This window comes from Eretmochelys imbricata, chromosome 1 (genome assembly GCF_965152235.1).
Source record: "Eretmochelys imbricata isolate rEreImb1 chromosome 1, rEreImb1.hap1, whole genome shotgun sequence".
Classification (NCBI taxonomy): domain Eukaryota; kingdom Metazoa; phylum Chordata; order Testudines; family Cheloniidae; genus Eretmochelys; species Eretmochelys imbricata.
In genome coordinates, this window is record NC_135572.1 from 103,781,885 (window position 1) to 103,794,052 (window position 12,168).

Genomic DNA, 12,168 nt, shown 5'->3' on the forward strand with positions numbered 1-12,168 from the left:
TCAACTATAGTTTTCAACATCCAGTCGATTCCTTTGTTTCATTTTTATTATGACTAAACTTGAAAAGCTTTTTTCACAGAGGTACATCGATGAAAACGGAAAAATAATACGCAGCGCTGCTTCCCCAACTTTCGGGTAAATTGGGAAATATTTTATCCACAATTCCTCTGGGCTTAAGTTTTCAAAAATATGTTTCGCACTTGAATCATATTTCATTTCGAGTGCTTGTTCTTGCAATATTCCTGGCAATGAATCAACATCAACATTGAACGGATTACGTGCTAATTTACGAACGGGGTTGTCAGAAAAGTTGTTTGGAAAATAGCAGATGAATTCGTCAGCAAGGCAGTCAAGATGAAACACAATTTGTTCTTTGCATCCTCTTTATAAAGTTCTTGGAAACCTTCATTTTCAGCAAGTGATGAAACTGTTGGAAAAGACAAAAAATTAGGTGTCTGAGCTTGCGTTCAACGTTTCCAAATCTTGATTTTTTCTGTAAACGCTTTGATGGCATCGTGGTGTGCTATAATGTTTGCAGTGTTGTTTCCTTGCAGCTTCAAGTTGAGATTGTTCAAAGATTCAAAAATGTCCACGAGGTATGACAGTGAAAGTTGAAACATTTGGTCCATAAACACACAATATAACTCTTCTTTTTTCTGTTGCTTGAGGAAAATTTCCACTTCGTCTTTCAGTTCGAATAATCTCAAAAGCATGTTTCCTTTGGAAAGCCATCGTACCTCCATGTGAAACAAAAGAATTTTATGATCCGCTCCCAAATCCACGCAAAGAGCTGCAAAAAGTCTCCTATTTAAAGCGCTGTTCTTCACAAAATTGACAACTTTGATGGCCAAATTCAACGAGTCACATAGGTCATCTGGAAGGCTTTTAGCAGCCAACGCTTGTCTGTGTATGACGCAGTGAGTCGTGGTTACGGCTGGATTTTTTTCTTTCACCAATGTCACAAATTCAGAGTGAGAGCCAAGCATCACTGGAGCACCGTATGTGCATACACCACCCATGAAAAGTCCATTTTCCCATGAAAGTCCATTTTCTTCAAAAAAGTCAGAAACCATTTTCATAACATCAGAAGCCTTTGATGTGGTCTCAATTCCTTTGAAAAAAGCAGTTCTTCTTTCACAGTTCCATCGTTAATGAATCGAATGTAGATGAGCAACTGAGAGAATTGTGCTACGTCAGTGGTATCATCGCACTGAATTGAAAAAAGAGGAGAAGCTTTCACTGCCTCCACAACTTGAAGTTTTAGATCTTTCGCCATGTCATTGATGCAACGTTTCACGGAATTGTCGGAAAGTGAAATTTCTGATATTTTTTTCTTGCTTTCGGCACCAAGCACAATATCAGCTGCTTTCAACAAGCAAGGTGTCGTAAATATAAAGGGAAGGGTAACCACCTTTCTGTATACAGTGCTATAAAATCCCTCCTGGCCAGAGGCAAAACTCTTTCACCTGTAAAGGGTTAAGAAGCTAAGATAACCTCGCTGGCACCTGACCAAAATGACCAATGAGGGGACAAGATACTTTCAAAGCTAGAGGAGGGGAACAAAGGGTTCGTCTGTCTGTGTGATGCTTTTGCCGGGAACAGATCAGGAATGCAGCCTTACAACTGTTAGTTAGTAAGTAATCTAGCTAAAAATGCGTTAGATTCCCTTTTGTTTAATGGCTGGTAAAATAAGCTGTGCTGGACGGAATGTATATTCCTGTTTTTGTGTCTTTTTGTAACTTAAGGTTTTGCCTAGAGGGATTCTCTATGTTTTGAATCTGACTGCCTGTAAGATTATCTTCCATTTTGATCTTACAGAGTTGTTCTCTTATCTTTTTTTTGTTCTTCTAATAAAGTTCTGTTTTTTTAAGAATCTGATTGGGTTTTTTGGGTCTTAAAAATCCAAGGCTGGTTTCTGCTCATCTTGTTTATTCTCAAGCCTCCCCAGGAAAGGGGGTGTAAGGGCTTGAGGAGATATTTTGGGGAAATAGGAACTCCAAGTGGTCCTTTCCCTGTTCTTTGTCTAAATCGTTTGGTGGTGGCAGCATACTGTTCAAGGACAAGGCAAAATTTGTGCCTTAGGAAAGTTTTTAACTTAAGCTGGTAAAAATAAGCTTAAGGGTCTTTCATGTGGGTCCCCACATCTGTACCCTAGAGTTCAGAGTGGGGAGGGAGCCCTGACACAAGGCTTCACAAGAGTTTCTCCTATTGTGTGCGCTTTCTTGGCTTTAGCCGTGAGCAATGACAGTTCATAAGATGCTTCTACCACTTTGGCCAACGCTTGATGAAAAGCTCCAGTAGTGTCTAGCTTCATGAATTTTAAATTTTGAATTTTTGCAGCAAAAAACTTTTTTGATTTGTCTTTCACAGCGCTGTGGCTCTTTGTCAAGTGTCACTCGAGACAACTAGGTCTCAAGACATCATTGCTGAGAACTGCGTGGCATACTATGCATTGAGGATGATCGATCCCGTTTTTTTCCGTGATGGTGAAACCATACTTAATGTAGTCTTCATCTTACTTCCTTTTCTTAATCACGGCCACAATATACTAATAAAAAAAATCTATAAAAATAATTTTCCTGATTCGTGACTAATAATGGATGCAAGTTAATTTGAGTTATTGCAAACGTTTATTTATTAGTACTATTACGTATGGACGCATGCTACCCTATATATACCCAACCACCAGTCTGGCAAGTAGCCGGTCTTACACGGTGACTGGTGGAGGTAACCACTCCCATGATAGAACAGTCTCGAACACTCTCGTGAGCAAGCTAGGAAGTTTTAAAAAGTTCCATCACTTTCTACATTGGTCTTCAGCCTCCCCACTGACCGAAACAGCACTCCTACACGTTGAAAGGCAAAAAAAAAAATATATATTCACATTTCGTGGTATGAAATTTGAAAACATTACAGTTATATACTTTTATTTTTAGTTGTATTTTTATTATTATTGTACTTTGTTATACCTTTATTCTTGTCTATTATATTCATAATCAAAAATGAGAAGATTGTTAATACTTTATTGTAGTTAAATAATATAGGCCTGTAACTGGACAATTTTATGAGTAGTTATTATGTATAAAGAATATCTATAATTTATCATCTGTTGGTCTATTAAATTTAAAAAAAATTTTTTTACGCTGATAAAAATTTTTTTCGTAATGTAAATTTCACAGCCTTGTGCCCCCCCTTGGAATTTCTTTACGCCCCCCCCCCGGCTGCTAAATTGCCACTGTTTGTGGTGAGAGGTAACTACCCAGCCTTAATGGGTAGGTCTTGGCTTAGAAAGATTCAGCTGATCTGGGCAGAAGTGCACTGAATAACTAAAGAAGAAACTGGTCTGACCGCTATACTAAGGAAACATGCTGCTCTTTTTGGAGAGGATCTGGGAATTATGAAGAGAATCACTGTGACATTGAACATTAAACCTGACAGTCAACCAAAATATCTGAAAGCCAGAACTGTGCCATATGCCATTACGCCAAAAGTTGAAGCGGACCTGGAGCGCCTGCTCACAAATGGCGTCCTAATACCAGTTACCTATAGCCCATGGGCAACTCCTATCGTTGCAATAGTGAAGAAAGATGGCCCCCTCCGAATTTGTGGTGATTTTAAATTCACTGTCAACCCAGTGTTGTGTGCAGAGCAATACCTGCTTCTCCGCATTGATAACCTCTTTGCGGGCCTGGCTGGAGGACAAATGTTTAGTAAGATTGATCTGAGTCAGACGTATTTACAGATGCACGTCGATGAAAAGTCCCAAGAGCGGTTGACTATTGTGATGCTAAAGGGCTTTATCGATACTGTCGCCTACCCTTTGGAATAACATCTGCTCCCACCCTGTTCCAGAGGGCTATGGACCAGATTTTGTGTGGCTTGCCAGGAGTCCAGTGCTATCTGGACGACATCCTGGTCACTGGAAGGAATGAGGAGGATCACCTGAAGAATTTAGATGCTACCCTACAAAGACTGGAAGAGTATGGCCTATGAGTCCACAAAGACAAGTGTGAATTCTTCCAATCCCCTTGAATATTTGGGACACATCATTGATGCTACGGGTCTCGTAAGGCCCCTGCAAAAGTTAAGGCTATTATGGAGGCTCCCTCGCCTCGAAATGTTAGCCAGCTTCACTTGTTTCTAGGACTATTAAACTATTATGGAACGTTCATCTCAGTTAGCCACACTGCTAAAACCACTTCACGAACTCCTTGGGCAGAACAACGCCTGGAAGTGGACTGAAGCCTGTGATGTTGCATTTAACAAAGCTAAGGGTGCATTGCTAAATTCTGAAGTTCTGACACACTTTGATCCATCCTTATCCCTTATGGAGTGGGAGTGGTCGTGTCACACATTATGCTTTCGGGAGAAGAGAGACCTATTGCTTTTGCTTCACGCAGTCTAAGCAAAGCAGAAACTAAATATGCCCAAATCGAACATGAGGCATTGGGAATTGTTTTTGGAATTCAGAAGTTTCATCAGTATCTGTTTGGACGGAAGTTTACTCTTCTCACAGACCATCGACCTCTGACTTCAATTTTTGGACCCCACACAGGCATCCCCCCATTAGCTGCTAGTCGTATGCAACGCTGGGCATTGTTGCTTTCTGCTCACACATATGAAATCAAATATCGGAAATCCACTCTGCATGACAATGCAGATGGTCTCTCAAGGCTGCTTTTGCCAGTCAAACATCAAGATATTGCCCAGAAGGAAATCTTTTACTTTGAACAGGTAGAGAATACACCCATCACTGCTCCTCGGGTAAAGAAGGCAACTTGAGTTGACCCAATATTGTCCCAAGTTATGGACCTGGTGATGCACAGAACATCTCGACGAACCTCTCCAGTCTCACCCAACCTTGTTACCTACATATCCAGAAGGACGGAGTTATCGATCCAATCTGGTTGTTTGTTGTGGGGGAGACGTGTCATTATCCCACCACCACTGATATCACAGATGTTAGAACAGCTACATTCCGGTCACTCTGGAATAGTGAGCATGAAAGAAATTGCACAAAGCTATTTTTGGTGGCCTGGATTGGACAGTGCTATTGAAGAGAAGGCAAGAGCATGTATATCATGTCAGGGTCTGAGGAATGCACCCCAGTGGGCACCTCTACACCCATGGGACTGGCCTGAAATCCCGTGGCAATGTATTCACCTCGACTTCGCTGGCCTACTTGAAGGAAGCATGTTCTTGGTGGTGGTAGATGCCCATTCTAAATGGCCAGAAGTCTCTATAATGCAGTCCACTACTGCAGAGAGTACTATCCAAAAACTATGGGGACTCTTTAGTCGTTTCACTCTGCCAGAACAATTTGTGAGCGACAACAGACTGCAGTTTGTCTCTCAGGAGTTTCAAAATTTTATTAAGGCAAATGGGATACACCACATCACTTCAGCACCATATCATCCATCCACCAATGGATTAGCTGAAAGATTTGTGCAGACAATGAAACAAGCTTTGAAATCAGCAAGAGGACAATTATCCATTCAAAAGCATCTGGACACCTTCTTACTATCCTACAGAAACACACCTCATGCTACGACCAAGGCATCCCCGGCCTTTCTAATGGCGGGATGACAGCTGCGCACTTGCTTTGATCTGCTGAAACCTTCTGAACCCCAACAAATTGTGCAACGTCAGCAGCAAGGTCAAGTCATCAGGTGTGCACCCAGAGCAAAAGACCGAACCTTTAGCCCAGGACAGCCAGTTTTGGCTCAGAATTATACTTCTGGAGCTAAATGAATCCCTGCCACTGTCATTGCTCAAACCAGACCTGTTTCCTACACAGTCAGGACTGTAGAGGATCTCACCTGGCGGCGACATGTAAATCAGCTGTTGCCAGGTCATACCAGTCCTCAGGATACATCTTCAGTTGAGTTGCCTGACTTCACCACTTTCAGTGAGACACCGAATCAAGAGTCACCTGTTCCTGACTTTCCTCCTCCATTACTGCCAGCGGCAGAGATACCCTCCTTCCCGGAATGAGCTGATATCACATCTTCACCCATTCGCACTGTGAACCCTGAGCCCATTGTTAGGCCTGCGCCCAAGACATTTTCAGGTGCAACAACACCAGAAGTCTGCCGTAATCCACTTAGAGACAGAAGGCCTCCTCAATGACTGGATCTTTAGCTAGGGTGAACCCACGGTTACCGGGCAAAATAATCCCTGGGGTTTAGCCAGGAACAGAAGCAGTCTTCACTCCTTCTCTAGTCCAGTGTTTGTTTTATTTAGATGTTCTCATTAAGGGGGGAGAAATATGTTGTGTATTTGGTTGTCATGGTAATAGAATCTTGTTGTTGCTATGGCAACTGAGTTAGATTATTAGGGGATAGCCCAGCCAGTTTTGGCTGGTTTTTGGTTAGTTCAGTGTGTGGCAATAAATGGCTGCTTTTAAGGTTTACAGCTCTCTGTGTCTCAAGTAGAAAAGGAGTACTTGTGGCACCATAGAGACTAACCAATTTATTTGAGCATGAGCTTTCGTGAGCTACAGCTCACTTCATCAGATGCATACTGTGGAAACTGCAGCAGACTTTATATATACACAGAGAATATGAAACAATACCTCCTCCCACCCCACTGTCCTGCTGGTAATAGCTTATCTAAAGTAATCGTCAGGTTAGGCCATTTCCAGCACAAATCCAGGTTTTCTCACCCTCCACCCCCCCACACAAATTCACTCTCCTGCTGGTGATAGCCCATCCAAAGTGACAACTCTTTACACAATGTGCATGATAATCAAGTTAGGCCATTTCCTGCACAAATCCAGGTTCTCTCACTCCCTCACCCCCCTCCAAAAACCCACCCCCATACACACACAGACTCACTCTCCTGCTGGTAATAGCTCATCCAAACTGACCACTCTCCAAGTTTAAATCCAAGTTAAACCAGAACATCTGGGGGGGGGGGGTAGGAAAAAACAAGAGGAAATAGGCTACCTTGCATAATGACTTAGCCACTCCCAGTCTCTATTTAAGCCTAAATTAATAGTATCCAATTTGCAAATGAATTCCAATTCAGCAGTTTCTCGCTGGAGTCTGGATTTGAAGTTTTTTTGTTTTAAGATAGCGACCTTCATGTCTGTGATTGCGTGACCAGAGAGATTGAAGTGTTCTCCGACTGGTTTATGAATGTTATAATTCTTGACATCTGATTTGTGTCCATTTATTCTTTTACGTAGAGACTGTCCAGTTTGACCAATGTACATGGCAGAGGGGCATTGCTGGCACATGATGGCATAAATCACATTGGTGGATGTGCAGGTGAACGAGCCTCTGATAGTGTGGCTGATGTTATTAGGCCCTGTGATAGTGTCCCCTGAATAGATATGTGGGCACAATTGGCAACGGGCTTTGTTGCAAGGATAAGTTCCTGGGTTAGTGGTTCTGTTGTGTGGTATGTGGTTGTTGGTGAGTATTTGCTTCAGGTTGCGGGGCTGTCTGTAGGCAAGGACTGGCCTGTCTCCCAAGATTTGTGAGAGTGTTGGGTCATCCTTTAGGATAGGTTGTAGATCCTTAATAATGCGTTGGAGGGGTTTTAGTTGGGGGCTGAAGGTGACGGCTAGTGGCGTTCTGTTATTTTCTTTGTTAGGCCTGTCCTGTAGTAGGTAACTTCTGGGAATTCTTCTGGCTCTATCAATCTGTTTCTTTACTTCCGCAGGTGGGTATTGTAGTTGTAAGAAAGCTTGACAGAGATCTTGTAGGTGTTTGTCTCTGTCTGAGGGGTTGGAGCAAATGCGGTTATATCACAGAGCTTGGCTGTAGACGATGGATCGTGTGGTGTGGTCAGGGTGAAAGCTGGAGGCATGCAGGTAGGAATAGCGGTCAGTAGGTTTCCGGTATAGGGTGGTGTTTATGTGACCATTGTTTATTAGCACTGTAGTGTCCAGGAAGTGGATCTCTTGTGTGGACTGGACCAGGCTGAGGTTGGTGGTGGGATGGAAATTGTTGAAATCATTGTGGAATTCCTCAAGGGCTTCTTTTCCATGGGTCCAGATGATGAAGATGTCATCAATATAGCGCAAGTAGAGTAGGGGCTTTAGGGGACGAGAGCTGAGGAAGCGTTGTTCTAAATCAGCCATAAAAATGTTGGCATACTGTGGGGCCATGCGGGTACCCATAGCAGTGCCGCTGATCTGAAGGTATACATTGTCCCCAAATGTGAAATAGTTATGGGTAAGGACAAAGTCACAAAGTTCAGCCACCAGGTTAGCCGTGACATTATCGGGGATAGTGTTCCTGACGGCTTGTAGTCCATCTTTGTGTGGAATGTTGGTGTAGAGGGCTTCTACATCCATAGTGGCCAGGATGGTGTTATCAGGAAGATCACCGATGGATTGAAGTTTCCTCAGGAAGTCAGTGGTGTCTCGAAGGTAGCTGGGAGTGCTAGTAACGTAGGGCCTGAGGAGGGAGTCTACATAGCCAGACAATCCTGCTGTCAGGGTGCCAATGCCTGAAATGATGGGGTGCCCAGGAGTTCCAGGTTTATGGATCTTGGGTAGTAGATAGAATATCCCAGGTCGGGGTTCCAGGGGTGTGTCTGTGCGGATTTGATCTTGTGCTTTTTCAGGAAGTTTCTTGAGCATATGCTGTAGTTGCTTTTGGTAACTCTCAGTGGGATCATGTCTCAAGTGATTGTTTCCTAAAACGGTTGCCCCCAAGGATATAACAGTTCAGACAAGAGGTCTGTGCCTGGTAGTGTGCCCTAGAATCACAGACCTATAAACAATAAATGGACCAGGGGGCTTAGAAGCATCTGGGGTCCAGGACTGGATCTGCTTACAACAGATTGGTGACTTTTCCAGAAGAGAGGACTGGGCCAGGTTGTAATATTAAGTATCGCATTGACTTGCAAGTGCTCAGCATCTATCAGGCTTTAGCCTTCAGTGCACAGGACACATTTTATTTAAATTTCTCTTGACAGTAGAAACACAACACATGGTTTGGGACAAACTAATCACAAAAAAAAAAAAAAAAAAAAATACACCAATTGTGAGCCAAATTCTGAGGTGCCCTTATCTATTTGACAGTATTGCAAGTTCTTCATTTTATCTGAAGCTTTGCCATATTTGTTGTTTTTATTAATCCTGGTAACTTGGAGTCAAGTAATTACATGAGAATCTCAAAAAGAAAAGGAGGACTTGTAGCACCTTAGAGACTAACCAATTTATTTGAGCATAAGCTTTCGTGAGCTACAGCTCATTGCATCCGACCAAGGTGCCGCAAGTCCTCCTTTTCTTTTTGCGAATACAGACTAACAGGGCGGCCTCTGAAACCTCTCATGAGACTCTCAGGTTTCAATAAAAAAAGGGGGAAGACGGGGCGCAAGGCCCCAATCCTGAAACTGCTTCTGCACGTGCTTGACTTCAGGAGTGTGAGCAGCAGTCCCACGCACTTCCAGCAAAGGTAAAGTTACGCAGGTGCATCAGCGTGTGTGTGTACAGGCAGAATCAGGACTTAAGTTTCTAACCCTTGGGGTGGCACAGAAAAGCTTCAGCATAGGGCCCAAGTCTGCCGCGACCCCCCGCCCGGAGACTCGGAGCCGCATTCCAAGGGCGGATAAAATGGGGGATGCGCGCGCGGTGACCCGGCAGCGGTTCGTTTCCGTTGAGCGCGAACTACAACTCCCAGCCTGCCCCGCGCCCGCGCATGCTCCTTTCAGCGATCGGCTGGCGAGGCTGGGTCGCTGCGGGGCTGGGGCTCGGCCCGTGCCGCGGGGGAGAAGGAGCCGGTTCGGGGGTAACCGCCGCGGTATAAGGGGGTGGGGTGAGCCGAGCCAGCGCTGCGCCGGCGCGGGAGGGCGCGGAGCCGACCCTCCCTGCGGCCCGGCCAGCTCGCGGCGGCGGCCCGCTCACCCCTCCCGGAGAGCCGGGCCCGGGGGCTGCCGCGAGACCGGCGCAGCTGGATAAAGTAGCCACCCGCCTCCTGTCAGTCGCTGTGGCAGAGCCGGGCTTCCCCGATGAGAAGGTCTGCACAGTAGCAATTAGACTTCCAAGGCCGGTGGGTTGGTGCACTTCTGACCATTTCCTTCTAGTCTTTTTAAAAACAACCAGATCGAATTTAGCTCGAAGTTCAGGTTTTTATAAAAGAACTTTTATAAAAAAAAATAATTTTTTAAATAAAAAAAAAAATCAAAAGAAATTGTCCTTGGAGGGGGGGAAAATTGCAGAGATTTTGATCAAATAAATACTTCACCGAACATTGCAGTGTTTTGCTGATGTTGTTTTAAAGTGGAGAACCAGCTTTCACCTTTCTTTTTGCCTTTCTATTTCAAGCTGGCCAAAAGGTCGCATGTCTTTCTCTTTTGTGCAGACTTCACAACAGCGATTCATGTTTTGTCATCACCAGCAGAGGAAGGATGGTCCAGCATTCAATCCATTTGGCCCTAGCCTAGGATTTAGGACCCTTGGGTTCAAATCCTTCTTCTGTCACAGACTTACTATGTGACCTTGGGCAAATCATTTAGTCTCTTTGTAGGAACATTGTGCATCCCTGTATCTCAGGGTTTTTTTTAAATAGATGAAAAAGACTATGAGGTGCTCAGATAATACAGTAGTGGTTCCATATAAGTACCTAACAGATTAGTGCACTATGCTTTATTTGGGGCTGTATCTTAATTCCATTGGGAAATTGCAGCTAGTACAATTTACAGCAGTTTACTTGTATTTCACAGTGAGCTGCTACCAGTGCTTTGTGATCTGCACTGCCTGCTTTTGGGAATTGACCTACACAGCCCTAAATGGCCTGCACTTTTTCTGCCTTGAGAGATCACCTCTCACCTTGTGTAATACTGCTGTAGTTGAGAACTGGAAGTTCTGGAGGTGGCGCTCCCTTGCTTATGTAAAAGAGAGGGCTACGAAGTGTCATGTATTTCGTGTTGCAGTCATGCTTTTGACAGGCATGCCATGCATTCCCACATCTTACCTGAAATGTCATTTGTTTAGGTGTGCTGTGGGAAGGCAACAGGCATTTGACTGCAGTTTTGTATTTTGGTCACTAGAGGTACCTGCAGTGCCTGTGGACTAGCGACCAAATTGCCTTCTTTCTTGCTGTTCCTTCTGTTTGACCAGGGCCAGGAATGAGCAGCTGGAGGAGGAGGTGCCACAGCAGCAGGTAAGGTGAGGCCTAATACTGGCCCCTGGCTTCCCAGTGGTTCCCCACCCCCACATCAGACTCCCACCCAGCTAGTATCCCTGGCTCCCCATGAGCATCAACACCCTCGGTCTCCAAATCCTAGTAGCATTTGTTTTCCAGAAGCCTCAACATCCACCACCTAGCTTCCTATTCTGGTTCCTCCACTGGTACCCAGCTGTACACCAGCCACCCTCCGGTGAGCCCTCCTTACCAGCCAGAACTGCCACTTTACAGTGCTGAAACTTGCATCGCTCAGGGGAGTGTGTTTTCACACCCCTGGGTGAAGAAATTTTCAGCGTTGTAAGTGGCAGTGTAGACAAGGCCTTTGTTCATATGATGGAATTCTTAGTATAGTCATTTTTACTGTTTCACCTGCATGGATTCTGCAAGTGGTTCCACATGGGTGAGAGAAATTTTCTAGGAATAGGAAACTCTTATAGTTTAAAAAAAATTGAGGGGGTAGCTGTTATGGTACCTGACAACATATTTCTCTCTCTCTCTCTCTTTTTTTTTTTCTTTTTTTAAAAATATTGACCCTATTGCAAATTGACAACATTTCTGTGTGCATCACAACTGCCCTGTAAGTTAGGGAAGTACTTAAGCTGCTGTGGGTCGGACGGACTGCAGTGGCGCCCCATTTGCGCGGGGAGGGAGGGGAGTAAGGACAAGGAAACTGGTTCGGTGGTAACCGGCCCGGGCCAGCACTCCAGTGTGGGGTGATGGTGCTGCTCACTTCACTGTTGTGTAGATTTATAGCTAGCTTACTATGCTTGTTATGAATAGTGCCGTACAAGAGACAGGAAAACTTGCCTTCACCAAGAATCTTCAGGTTTAGTTGAGCAAGGCAAATTAAATACTTTTGATGCCTGTTTTGTTTGTTATTTATGTTACAGAAGTTACAGGGAGTATAAAATGGGGTATAAATTTAATTTTTGCTCATGTGCAGCCTGCGTGCAGTCGTCTTCTTGATTTATCACATGAAAAGGAAGAATTATTGGGGTCGCCTAGCTATTGCAGGCAGTGGAAT

General features: G+C 44.4%; 1 protein-coding gene and 1 pseudogene across 6 annotated transcripts in view; one reads left to right on the top strand and one right to left on the bottom strand.

Moving 5' to 3' along the window:
- Window positions 1-2,314, bottom strand: LOC144259112 (protein FAM200C-like; annotated as a pseudogene).
- A 7,445-nt stretch (window positions 2,315-9,759) lies between these two features.
- ERCC5 (ERCC excision repair 5, endonuclease) overlaps window positions 9,760-12,168 on the top strand; it is a 37,145-nt gene continuing 34,736 nt past the window's right edge. Inside the window, exons 1-2 of one of the 6 annotated variants that reach the window (XM_077813160.1) lie at window positions 9,760-10,007; window positions 11,078-11,120. The gene's annotated coding sequence lies outside the window, so the exon portion shown is untranslated. Of the gene's footprint in view, window positions 10,008-11,007; window positions 11,126-12,168 lie in introns of all 6 variants that reach the window. The other 5 variants (XM_077813179.1, XM_077813169.1, XM_077813153.1 and 2 more) reach the window with 5 other exon arrangements.